The sequence below is a fragment of the Triturus cristatus genome, chromosome 4_2 (genome assembly GCF_964204655.1).
Source record: "Triturus cristatus chromosome 4_2, aTriCri1.1, whole genome shotgun sequence".
NCBI lineage: Eukaryota > Metazoa > Chordata > Amphibia > Caudata > Salamandridae > Triturus > Triturus cristatus.
In genome coordinates, this window is record NC_140586.1 from 939,162,067 (window position 1) to 939,176,720 (window position 14,654).

Below are 14,654 nucleotides of genomic sequence, written 5' to 3' on the forward strand. Positions count from 1 at the left end.
TCAAGAGCATCATCCAAAGAGACGGTGCTCTAAAGAAGGTCAATGAAGAATGATTGAAATGGGTGGGGTCTTTTAATAGTTAGAAGAGGAAGTGTAATGAATCAATCAAATCTCTTTTTTTGCAGGTCACATGGGATCCGCTCACCCTGCGCTTACGCAGCACGCACCCAGCGCGCATCCGCGAAATGGATTTAAAAAAAATTATAGGATTAGATGTAAAAATATATTAGTTTTAAGACTAGTTTAGAGTTTGTCTTCAATTAATATTCACATGAAATACATATATATATGTTTTTTTAAATGTTAAATATTTCGTGGGATCCGCGCACCTACCTCATCATAGACACAGATGACGCGTCGCGGAAGCGCGTAAATGTCGCGTTACGTACATCGAGCGTGTCGCGTATAGGCTGGGAGTCGCGTACCGGTCGCATTGCGATCGCGCACTAAACACGTACCCAACGCATACCATGCGCGGATGCTATCGCGTAGTTATCGGGAACGGTGCGCTTAGGGTGCGCGGATCCAAAACCAAAAACATTGAAAAAATATATAAAATAAAGTTTTGCACATATAGTTACAAAAATATTCTGAAAAATATAAAAAAATGTTTGAAAAATCCATTAAGTTCAATTAATATTTTTTAATTTTTAAAAGAATTCATTGAAAAAATAAGTTTAAAAAATGGTGATAAAAAAGTATTTAAAAAAAATGTATTTAACCTCTTCAATGCCCATGACGAGCTGGTCTCGTCATGGGCCGCGGTTGCGCTGTGCCCATGACGAGACCAGCTCGTCATAAACCCCGCCCGCTAATGAAACGGCCGGCACAGGGCGGGGAAAGGGGCGGGCACTGAAGGGGTTAATGAAATTGACACACTGAATTTGAAAAATATACAAATCCAATCAAAATCATTAAATATGATATCTTGAGAGGTAAGTTATAGATAGGAATTAGCATTTAAAAAACCTTTGAAATTCACTGAAAAAAACATAGGTTTCATGCACGTTATAGTTAGGAATTGGCATTTAAAAAACCTTTGAAATTCACTGAAAAAACCAAAGGTTTCAGGGGCGTTATAGTTAGGAATTGGCATTTAAAAAACCTTAGAAATTCACTGAAAAAACAATAGGTTTCAGGGGTGTTAAAGTTAGCTGGACATTTCCCTCATACAAAACCCTAGAAATTCCCCTGTTTTAGTTAGTTCAGCTAACTCTAACTCGCTCCCCCGCAATGCACTGCTGATGACGTCACATATTACATCACTCATGACATGGTCAGTGACATCACTGATGACCTCACTGATGACATCTCAAATGACATCACTGATGACATCATCCATGTGATAAATTAGTGCATCTTTTCACACCCTAATATGACCTTTGATACACCGACTCAAAATTTCAGACGGACATTTTGAAAACCATAGATACTCCAATACCAATAACTACACACCCACTCATTGACTCTTAGGTCTACATACATCTCCACTCACTCACCTGTACAGTCACTCATACTTACAGTCACTCCGTACAGGACTATCATATGCATTTATACACCTATATAGACACTCACACACCGCCAATCATCCATTGAGGTGCTGACACACCTAGTCAGTCATGCAAATAATTAATCACAGTCCAATTTACTCACCTATACAGTTAAACACACTCAAGTTCACTTACTTATAAAAATATTAACAAATTCTGACGCTCTTATACAATTACTGATACAAGCACACACTCATCCATACAGCCACTCCCACAATCACACACTCTCACATATAGATAGTTATATACTCTTACACACATATACACTGCATTCCACATATGTAGTTACTGACACATGTACAACTGAGATATACATTCAATCACTAACACACCCTTACATACAGTCGCCCAACCATACAGTCCATCACAGTTGCACTCTTAAAACCATGCACCCATAGCATCACCCACTCACACATCTATGCACAGTCACACATACCCTACCCACACAAACACTCAGGCCCCCATACAGATACTCAGACAACCAATCAATAACCCATATAGACACTCATATAGCTATTCACAAAACCATGCAGCCCCTTATACACCAATACACAGACACATACAGACATTCACACAGTTTAGTCACTAGTCTGTAGTGTTAGAATGGGGAACCTCTGGTTGGCACAGGTAGGTACTTGTGACAAGCAGTGGCCCCTTCTTCTATTCAGGGCGAGAGAATTACCCCTTCAGAACAACCCCTGCTCACCCTATAGGTAGTGTGGCGCGAGCAGTCAGGGCTAAACTTCAGGGCGCTAGTCAGTTAAGCATTTATGATCACACACAGTAAACCACAACGATCCCCCACAAATGGACACCAGGCGTAAGTTGTATCAAAAATACGGATGCTTTATATAAAAGATTCTTGGTTACGCGGCATGTACAAGACCATCAATAACGGTTGCGAAATGGAAGCCACAAGATGATAATTAGGCACTGTTCTTTTCTTTGGTAACTTATTCGATCACGAGCGCTTCACAGGGCTCGGTTGAGTCGGTCCAGTCACGATGATGCGCAGTGCACCCGGGGTACAGTGATACGGGGAAATCAGAACGTTGCGGACCCCGAGTCCGATAGAGAGTTCACTGTACCTGGGAACGTGCGATGTGCTTGGACGAGTCGTCAGGGGAGATGCAGGTTCTGCACCTCGCGGGTCTTCCGGATCAAGAATTCAGCGGGCGGCTCTCGGTAGACAGGTGCGGCCCAGGGCCTCCGACACGGACTGTGCGGGAGGTCACTGCGGAGGACGGCACGGTCAGACTCAGGCTGGGAGGTGAAGCGGGGCGGCCGGATACGTTACGACGTACGGGCGGCCGTCCGAGGTTTGATTTCACTTCCCAAGTAGAAATCCGGCGGGAGGGCGAGAGGGCACCAGGCACGCTCCAGTGGCAGGCAGGTGACAGGGAAGCGGGGCGGCCAGCCTCGATGGGTCCAGAGCGACTCAGGTAGAGCGGGGCTCTCGGCAAGGGGAGGCGTCCAGGCTTCTGGGTGTCACGGCCCTAGGAGGGGTGGCAAGGTGCGCAGAGCACTCCGGCGGGAGAAAGCACACGGCTCGAGTTCTTAGACGAGCGGAGACACGGTGAACCCACTGGTCCTGGGGTTCAGTTCAGGGGGCCAGCTCTTCTTCCAAGCCCTTGGAGATAGTTGAAGAACAAAGTGCAAAAGTCTCTTTCAGTCTTTTTCCTCTCCTTCCTCAGCAAGGCACCTACTGCAGGCCAATCCCTCAAGTCAGGGAAAGTTACTCCTCCTTCAGCTTCTTCCAGGTCCTTCTAGTCGGGCAGAGTTCCTTCGTGGTTCAATCTGGATCTGATTTCTTAGGAGCCAGGCTCCTACTTTTATACAGGGATTCTTTTGTTCTTTAGCGCCAGGGGGCCTGGGCCTGGCTCAGTCCAGTTTTGGAGCACTCTGTTGTGGTGACTCGGCTTGTTCCTTTCAGCAGCAGGGCAGAGACATCAGCCGCTCCACAGGGGGCGGCGCCGGCTTTGTGGTGGCAGAGCACAGGTCTATTCAAGAGTCAGGGTGTACTCCTCCCACCCATCCTGGTGTAATCTTTCTACCCACCACCTGGCAGCCAACCTGTCTCCTGGAATCCCCCAGCCCTGCTCCTGTACTGTTGCTAGGCAGAACACACACCCACGGCAGAGGCGGACTGAGATGGTCAGGCACGCAAAGGCTAACTTTCTAAAAGCAGCATTTGCAAACCCAGGATATTAAAATAACCTTTACTAAAAGATGTATTTTATTATCCCGAGTTCAGGCATACTAAACATGACTTTCTACCATGCTCTCTGAGTCCACTGGGGTCACAGCGTGTCGCGATCCCAGCAGCCCATTCTGGCCTACGGAGAGCAGGTAGCCTTCAATAGTGAAAAACGAAAATGGCTGTAGTTCACTATTAAGACATGCCACACACCTCAGGGCATGTCCTACCTTATGCCTACAATGCACCCTGCGCTTAGGCCTACCAGAGGGGTGACTAACATGTAGTTAAGGGAAGGTTTAGGGACGGGCAAGTGGGGACACTTGCTCAGTCAGCGCGACGGTACCAGACCGCGCGCAGGTTCTGCAGTGGCAGACCCTAGACACATTTTACCCCGCTGCTTCGGTGGGTGGCACAACCAGTGCTGCAAGCCCACTAGCAGCATTTGGATATACAAGCCCTTGGCACCCCTGGTGCACTCTACTAGGGACTGATAGTAAACCAAATAAACCAAACGTGGAAGTCAATTCACATAATACATTTTACCATAGGGAGCACTTGCACTGTGGCACTGGATGGCAGTGGCACAGTGCCCTGAGCATTTAACACCAACACAAAACACATTGAGGCACAGACAAAAATGGAAGGGTGACCCACGCCAATGGTGCCAGGTCTAACATGCAGTAAGAAACTTTTAATGACTCACTTATAGAGTCAGTTACGCACCTAGAAAATCATCCATTCACACACTTGTACACCCACTCATTCTTCAACAGGCCTTTCCCTATATATATTAAACATATTAAAACTTTATAGAAACACAGACTCACTGTTTGACGTCATCAGTAATGTCATCAGTGTTGTCATTTGAGATGTCATCAGTGATGTCATTGACCATGTCATGAGTCATGTAATATGTGACGTCATCAGCAGTGCATTGCGGGGGCGCGAGTTATAGTTAGCTGAACTAACTATAACAGGGGAACTTCTAGGGTTTTGTACGAGGGAAATGTCCAGCTAACTATAACACCCCTGAAACCTATGGTTTTTTCAGTCAATATATATATAAAAATCATGATTCAAGACTATCACTTAAAACTCACCAAATGGAAAAACAAAAAATTGATCACGGAAGCAGAGTACAAGTACCTCAGAGTAGATAACCCTATTACACCTATTATTTATTTCATCCCTAAAGTACATAAGGATATCAGTAAACCACCTGGCAGACCAATAATCTCAGCCAGGGGTGGACTACTGGAAAAAACATCTATTTATATTGACTATTTCCTTCAACCCTTTGTTAAACAACTACCCTCTTATATCCAGGACACAGGGGATTTTTTGTTTAAGATACAGCAAATCAAATGGGAAGAAGGTAACTGGATGCTAGCACTAGATGTTACAGCTCTTTATACGAGCATCATTCATGAGACTGGTCTTAAAGCAATTTTGCATTTTCTGCAACAAAGGGGTGATCAGGACAGTGACCATAATACCATGTTATTGCAGATGTTACAGTACTGTTTAACCAACAATGTATTCATGTTCAATAACCTTCTCTACCGTCAACTACAGGGTGTGGCCATGGGGGCCAGTTTTTCACCAAGCTATGCCTGTCTGGTAATGGGGGCTTGGGAGGAACTGGTCCTCAGGACCCAATTCAATGAGGTAATGAACAATAATGTGGTAGCTTGGTATCGTTTTATCGATGATTTATTCATTGTCTGGCGGGGTGACGCAGATTTAGCTAATAAATTCATTGGAGACATCAGCAGCAATGATTATAATTTAAGCTTTACTGCTACAATGAGTCAGTCGTCAGTCACGTTCCTAGACACAGAAGTATATGTCTACAAAGGGAAATTGGAAACCAAACTCTACCGCAAAAAAACAGCAGGTAACACGTTATTGCATGCTAAGAGCTCACATCCGGCCCATCTGATAGCTAGCATCCCCTATGGGGAAATGCTACGCATCAGAAGGGTTTGCAGTAATCCAGCGGATTTAACCATGGCTCAACTATCCAGTAGTTTGAGATTCCAAGAGAGAGGTTACTCTAAAAAAATCATTGACAGTGCCATCAGTAAGTCTATGCAGCATACTAGGGAGGAATTATTGAGTTCCTATGCTATCAATCAAAGTACCCTAATTGCAAGCTCAATACTCATTCCTGGTGATGAAAAACAAAACACATTCAGGGTTATTACAGGATACAGTAAGCAGCATAGGGAGATATACAAGATTATCAATCGTAATTGGCCCATAGTACTCAATGACCCAGTCATTGGTGCATCACTACCTACACGGGCATCACTTACTTTTAGCAGAGCTCCCTCAATGAGTGATTCACTGGTTGACACAAATCCGGAAATCATTGAGAAAACATCATGGCTACAGTCTAATTCAGGGTTTTACAAATGCAAAACATGTAAATCTTGTCTCCAAGGTGTAAACACCAAAACTTATCACGATGGATTCAGTAACAAGGATCACCTGATCACTAAACTGCTTACATGTAAAACGGAATTCGCAGTTTATATCTTGACTTGCCCATGTCCACTAAGGTATGTAGGAAGCACCAAGCTACCAGTGCATAAACGCATCCTCCAACATCTGAGGGCAATCAATAATCAAGATAACACATACCCAGTGGCAAGACACTTCAGGGAATCCCACAATTGTGATAGTCGCCAACTCAGTTTTTATGTCATTGATGCAATTAATGCAAGCAGACGGGGTGGCAACAGGGAGGCAAAATTGCGTAAATTAGAAACCCAATACATATTACGCTTTGATACGAAACATCCAAAAGGGCTCAACACAACCGAGGACCTTTATACTTGCTTACCGTGATTATGTGATGTGATGGATCATGATAATCTTTTTATTATTCTACTCTATTGAAGATTTAATGTCATTGCCTGCTGTGACCCTATATCTCGTCCTTATGTTCTATAATGTTCAAGGATACACCACATGATCAGTTTATCAATGAGATTTCTTGAGAATTATGATTCTGATTCACCTTGTGCGTTTAGCTTTTAATGTAGTGGCTCTTATCCAACAATTTATAGTTACACATATACGTTGGACGAGGCACACCATATTTAGTCACTTTTTTTGATTCCTTCACCACCTATGCACATACATCTTTTTTTACTTTTATCTATTTATGATACCATTTTAGCCTTGATACATAGCAAGTGAGACCTTTTGATACATGTGTTTATTTTATATTAATGCTTTTATATACACGAGGTCCTTCTCAATTGTTGTAGAGACAAACTATTATTCAGATCTACCTGCTGGATAGCCCCAACATACACATAATTGGATGTCCACATCTCGGACAATCGACACATTTGGCATTCATGTCATTAATATGATCATTCAACATATGTAATTGTATTGTTTACATTGTCTGAATTTAGTTGGGACTATTGGCATATAACTAACAGGCATTTAAGCCATAATTGTAGAATATGCCTTCACCAATACGGGTGATGTTTAATCAAAGAATTTTAATAGATTGTATATGTTTTTATTTTAAAAAACTTATTTATCTATTTATTGTCTTAAATATATATTATCATGTATTATTGCGACAATTTGCACATTCCAATGTTTTGTTCTCTTTTTATGGGAATCAAGCCATTTGCGTTATATTGCACAAGAGCATGTAAATGAAGCAGTGTTTTCTTTATATTCATGAAAGACACATGTCACATGGTATCAATTGGTGCACTTTGAACTTTGAATACTGGCTATTTATTGGTCTTTGTAATGTACTGACGTTGTCATGTGATCAAGGCTCCACGGAGCCGAAACGTTATGACGACAGCCTCACGATCTAATTAAATCAAGCACTTTACCGAAGGTCCGTGTCAGCGAGTGTTTTTTGGAGATTTGGATGTCTACTACGTCTTCCATGCACCAGCAATTTCCTGATATATATATATTGCTTCTTCGACACACCAGTCAGGTGCACTCGCAGGCGGGTGCTTCTTAGTGCGGGGGTGTACCCGCATTCAAATACTGCTACAACTCTCCTTCTCGCATTCACCATCCACTGGAGAAAGACAGCACTCGCGGGGGCCGTTCCCAAAGTTTTATTCACTGGAAACTGACACGTAAACAAACAGACGCGTTTCGGTAACAACCTTCATCTATGTTTACCGAAGCGCCCGCCCGCCCGCCATGATTTTTGAATCGTCTTGCAATTCATCAACATCGATAAGGGACAAACGTCAATCACGTAGTCTCAAACATTTCCTCCCCAATGTCTGCGCCATCTTGGAATGTCAAATTACCAACATGCCAAGGTTATATACACACACAAATGTGCACAGATCTACTAAATACAAAGATTGAAAAATTAATCAATGCACGTTATTAAAGCCCTGAATGGGCATACGCCTGGAGGAACTCTCTTACAAAAATCCATCATGGCTAGGGCTGCCTACTACTAAGTTCTCTATACATTTAGTGATCAATAACATCAAACAATATGTAAAAATGCTGAGTGGGTGAGCAATTGCTAAGTCTATACATCTCGAGATACTATAAACAGTGAATCTATAGGGAGCAACCAAGGAAAAGTATAGAGTCCTCTACTCAGGTTCAAATACAATGCAATATCTACATATATACAAATACATATATACATATCTATATACAACAGCAAAATCCAATGTCATCAGGCTATACAGTAGAGTGAAGGGAGGGGAAGGAAAGAAGGTCGAACTTCACTCCCCTAGATGGACAGCCAACTCTTCACTACTATTGAGACCCCACGGTGTTTTGGTTTGAAGATCGATAATGTACCGTGACTCCAATCTCCAGAGTTTAAGTATCCTGTCACCCCCTCTGGGATTCAACGGTACATGGTCCAAACAGAAGTAGCTCAACTCATCTCGATTACGAAAAAGGACACAACAAAGAAAAGCAATTTTTCTTTTAAACAACAAAAGGCCCTAGAAGATCTGAGTAAGGACAGAGAAATAGTATGCAAACCTTCGGATAAGGGGGGTAACATAGTCTTACAGACTAAAGTTAACTATGACAAGGAAGCGTTGCGTCAACTTTCCAATGGACAGACGTATACTGCCATCGAAACTAACGAATACCATGCCAGTATGGAGGACTACCACTCTCTCGTCACCAAGTGGCACAATAAAGGATTATTGACAATGGATGAATTTCTATTTCTCAGAAGGCTGAATCCTACTATCCCGACTTTTTATCACCTGCCAAAGGTACATAAAAACAAAGTGACACCGCCAGGGAGACCGATTGTGGCATCCCAAGGCAGTCTTACAGAAAATATGTCCATTTATGTTGACTCTTTTCTTTTGCCCCATGTCAATACCTTGAAATCATATATTAGAGACACCAAAGATCTGCTGGGGCACATTGCTGCTTTACAATGGAAGGAAGAGTACAAATTAATGGTACTAGACATCACAAGTCTATACACCTCGATTGCGCATTGTGATGGATTGGTGGCAATGGAATATTTTCTTAAGAAACGTCCTCTTAAGTACCTAGAACACAATGAACTGCTAGTAGACTTTGCCAGATTTTGTCTTACCGATAACATCTTTTTGTTTCATACACAAATGTATAGACAGATCTCGGGAACGGCCATGGGTACCTGCTTCACCCCCAGCTATGCGAACCTGTTCGTAGGCTGGTGGGAGGAGCAGGTAGCCTGGGGTACTTCTAACACACAGTGGACAGAACAGGTTGTCGTGTGGTACCGTTACATTGATGACTTGTTCATCGTGTGGAACGGTTCACTCGACACTGCCAGAGACTACATAGAGGTCTTGAACAACAACGAAGTGAATCTTGAATTTACTGGTGAGATAGATGCTATCTCTGTTAATTATTTGGATGTCAACATCTATGTAGAAGAGGGACAGCTGAAAACTAAACTTTTCCGTAAAGAGACAGCGGAAATTCTGTCCTGCATGCCTTGAGTAGCCACCCTACTAATTTAGTCAGGAGTATCCCCTATGGGGAATTGCTCCATATAAAAAGGAACAGTTCAGATGAAAAAGAGTTTCAAGAGGCAGCCATCAATAGCATTAGACGTTTCGAAGCTCGAGGCTACAGTAGAGGGGCTCTTGAGGAGGCTTTTGAGAAGGTGAAGATCATTAAAAGGGCGGATTTGCTTAAAAGTAAAAAAATTCAGGATTTGGGTGACGTCACCAATGGTGGCAAATTCAGACTCATAACCACCTTCTCTAGGGATGCGGAGGACCTTAAAAGGATTATGCGTAAGAACTGGCACATTTTGCAGACTGATAGCATAATAGGGATAGACCTTCCACCCCACCCCCTTGTCACATTCAGGAAAGCCAGGTCCATCAAAAATGACTTAGTGTGCAGTTATTTGAGGGATGCCCCTAGATCACCCTTTGGGGCATTAGGAGGGTTTTTCCCGTGTGGCAAATGCAAAGCCTGCAAAGGGAGTAAAAGAGTGCTTAGTTATGAAATCCCCATTATGAGGATCAGTAGGAACATCAGGAAGTTCTTAACATGCACCACTCCATATACAGTCTACTGCCTTGTATGTCCATGTGGCTTGCGCTACGTGGGCAGTACTATTCATCCTACAAAGATCAGGATTTTAGAACATATGCGGGCGATCAGCAAAGGAGATGGGACCTACCCCGTAGCACGTCATTTTGACAAAACTCATAATCGTAATCAAGATGAGTTGAGCTACTTCTGTTTGGACCATGTACCGTTGAATCCCAGAGGGGGTGACAGGATACTTAAACTCCGGAGATTGGAGTCACGGTACATTATCGATCTTCAAACCAAAACACCGTGGGGTCTCAATAGTAGTGAAGAGTTGGCTGTCCATCTAGGGGAGTGAAGTTCGACCTTCTTTCCTTCCCCTCCCTTCACTCTACTGTATAGCCTGATGACATTGGATTTTGCTGTTGTATATAGATATGTATATATGTATTTGTATATATGTAGATATTACATTGTATTTGAACCTGAGTAGAGGACTCTATACTTTTCCTTGGTTGCTCCCTATAGATTCACTGTTTATAGTATCTCGAGATGTATAGACTTAGCAATTGCTCACCCACTCAGCATTTTTACATATTGTTTGATGTTATTGATTACTAAATGTATAGAGAACTTAGTAGTAGGCAGTCCTAGCCATGATGGATTTTTGTAAGAGAGTTCCTCCAGGCGTATGCCCATTCAGGGCTTTAATAACGTGCATTGATTAATTTTTCAATCTTTGTATTTAGTAGATCTGTGCACATTTGTGTGTGTGTATAACCTTGGCATGTTGGTAATTTGACATTCCAAGATGGCGCAGACATTGGGGAGGAAATGTTTGAGACTACGTGATTGACGTTTGTCCCTTATCGATGTTGATGAATTGCAAGACGATTCAAAAATCATGGCGGGCGGGCGCTTCGGTAAACATAGATGAAGGTTGTTACCGAAACGCGTCTGTTTGTTTACGTGTCAGTTTCCAGTGAATAAAACTTTGGGAACGGCCCCCGCTAGTGCTGTCTTTCTCCAGTGGATGGTGAATGCGAGAAGGAGAGTTGTAGCAGTATATATATATATATATATATATATATATATATATATATATATATATATATCGGTAGCCTTGAAAATGGGCTATACCTGGGACACAACAGACTTTACATACAGCAGAAAGGCCTCATTGTATTTGACACGACCCATTGGAGGGTAAAATATTAAGATGGAGACGGTGCCACAAGGCATTGCAACCCACCGTGGGTGTCCACTAGGGGGCGAACACTTAAAATAGAGTGATATGCCTGTTGGTTCATTAATGCCTAAACGATGTCAGCCGCGCACCTTTAAAAAGTTAGAGGAAAACGAAACATGTCAGGATTGCTGGTTGCCTTGAAATAAATGGATGTAAGCTTTGTTGTGGAGTGCGGCTCTTTCTCTCTGTGAAATGAGGGTGTTTGGTGAATATATATATATATTTATATTACCTACTGGCAGTCGCCAGTAGGTAGTTATAGTTAGGACCTATTATCCATAGGAAATCCGCAACATTCTATTTAGAATAATTGGCGCCGGTTGACGAATCTTCGCAAAATTTTCAAAACTCGTGGCCCGCTCCGGTCCACTCCTATCCTGAAAGTCTCGAGGTGATTCGTCAAGCGGGGCCGAGAAAAAAGGGGGGTCCCAAAACATGTTTTCCCCATGCAATTTTCCAGAGGGACCTTTAGTCGCAGCTACAGCCCGAACTGCTGAAAGGAATTACACCATATTTTGCAGAAAGGTAGACCTTGGTTCAGAGTCGTGCCTTTTACTCAAATGGTGTAAATCTGTTCAGTAGTTCCTGAGAAAATCAAAAGTAAAATCACATATATATCTGGGCGGAGCCTAACCACACATCTCATCGTGAGATCTGATTGGCTGTCAGTACTTCATCCAAGAAGTGTTGGCAGCCATCTTGGGACCAATATACATGATAGCACCTCATTAAAAAGCATTGCAGTTAATAGAAGGTTTTAAAACTTTAGTTACATTATAAATCATTTGTTGATGGTACCATACTCATTTTAGGAATTGTGGTATGTTCTAAGGTGATTTTACCATGTGAAAAAGCCTTCTGCTGGGATATCATGAATCATGTTTGAGAGAAAACTATTTTCTCATGCTTTTCCCACAGAGGTTTGGAAGGTGCTCTATAAGCTAAACTGAGAGCATATTTTCTGTAAATTCACATTATCTTTCTCAGTCATGTGAGAATGAAGTCTGACATTCTCAGTAAAACATGTACATCCAACAAGGGCAGAGACTGTAAGTTGATTCCTTTGTGTTCTACTGCAGCTTCCCAGAGTGTTCCAAAGAACAACTAGAGCGCTAACAGTCCTACTTATGATAAACGTATGGCACACCTGAAGCCATCTTCATTGGAATAAAGTGGTAACTCTTAAAACATTTAATTTTAAAAAGGAACAAAATGAGGGGGTACATTTTGCCATAGAAAGAATGATTAGTGCTGCAGAAAGAAAAATTAGGGCACATTTTGAGTGACTTCTCAAATTCTCTTCTATTTCATAAAAAAATTCTGACATGCAGACTAAAACATTTACTTTCAATACCAGCAGCAGACTTCCCTGGTGAGCAGTAGCTTTACTACAGTGATCTAATGAGCAACTAGAGTGCTAACATTCTGAATTCATAGCAAATGTGTGACACATCTGAATGCCTTCTTGATGGATTCAAAGTAAAAAACTGAAAGTATTCCTACTGAGGAGACTGTAGTAAATGAGGAAATTAGGAAACTTCATAACAAATAAATCTCCCAAGATGGCGGCCAGAGACAAAAGAGCCCAAATGTAGCACAAGTATAGCCCAATGACAGAATGTCCCAGACTGTTCTAAAGAACAACTAGAGCGCTAACAGTCTTACTTATGACAAAAGTATGGCACACCTGAAGCCATCTTGATTGAAATAAAGTGGTAACACTTAAAACATTTAATTTGCAAAGGAACAAAATTAGGGGGTTCATTTTGCCATAGAAATTATGATTAGTGCTGCAGAAAGAAAAATTAGGGCACATTTTTACTTCTCAAATCCTCTTCTATTTCATTAAAAGTTTCTGACATGCAGACTGAAACATGCACTTTGAATACCAGCAGCAGAGTTCCCTGGGGAGCAGTAGCTTTACTACAGTGATCTAGTGAGCAACTAGAGTGCTACCATTCAGAATTTATGGCATATTTGTGACACGTCTGAAAGCCTTCTTGATGGAACCAAAATTTAACAAGCACTGAAAATGCAATAGGTCTCGCCCTCGTTTAAGTTAAAGCAATTCTGTTTGTAATTAGGTGGCTTTTTAGCTTTGCTTTTATTAGTGTTTTTCAAACTTTCATGTACATAACATGCATACGCATGCATATATGTATATGTATGCATGCATTTAAATTTATATAGATATGCAGATTATATATATGTTTATATATGTATGTATATATATATATACACATACATATATAGAAATGCATGTGCATATGTGTGCATGTAGAGGTAGAGAGGTAGAGGTAGAGAGTAGTACAGAGAGAGGTAGAGAGAGGTAGAGAGGTAAATGTAAATGTGTTGTACTTGTATAGCGCACTGTTACCCTGGGGTTTCTTGGCGCTGTACTCATACCGCTGTGGAACCCTTCCTGGCTTTTCCCTGGGAAATGTCCACTCCTGGGCACCCCGAAGGTGAAGCCAGGCATCCCAGTGCTGTTGGGGCCGTTGTGGAGATTAAGCAAGCTATTGCCCAGAGTTGCAGAGTGGGACCCATGATTAGACTAGGCATCGAGGCGAGAATTAACAGGTCCGAGGAAATTGAGCCCAAGACCCACCGAGGCGGGAATTGAACCCTGGTCCAGGGCCAGACCTCTGCATCGGGTCTGCCGCTCTAACCATTGAGCCACACTTCTCCACGGTAGAGAGTAGAGGATGAGTAATAGAGAGTAGAGAGTGAGTAGTAGAGAGTAGTAGAGAGAGTAGCAGAGAGTGAGTAATAGAGTGATTAGTGAGTGGTAGAGAGTAGTAGAGAGTGGGTAATAGAGAGTGAGTAGTAGAGTGAGTAGTAGAGAGCAGTAGAGAGTGAGTAGTAGAGAGTAGTAGAGAGTGAGAAGAAGAGAGTCAGTAGCAGAGAGAGAGTAGTAGAGAGTAGTAGAGAGAGAGTAATAGAGAGTGAGTGGTAGAGAGTGTAGTAGAGAGTAGTAGAGAGAGAGAGTAGTATAGAGTGAGTAGTAGAGAGTAGTAGGGAGTAGTAGAGAGTGAGTAGTAGAGAGTAGTGGAGTAGAGAGTGAGTAGTAGAGAGTAGCAGAGAGTGAGTAGTAGGGAGTAGTAGAGTGAGTAGTAGAGAGTGATGG

The 14,654-nt window shown here is 42.3% G+C and overlaps 1 protein-coding gene across 2 annotated transcripts in view; it reads left to right on the forward strand.

Annotated features, from left to right (window-relative positions):
- LOC146838989 (uncharacterized) overlaps positions 1 to 14,654 on the forward strand; it is a 383,728-nt gene that overhangs the window by 84,060 nt on the left and 285,014 nt on the right. The window lies entirely within an intron of this gene.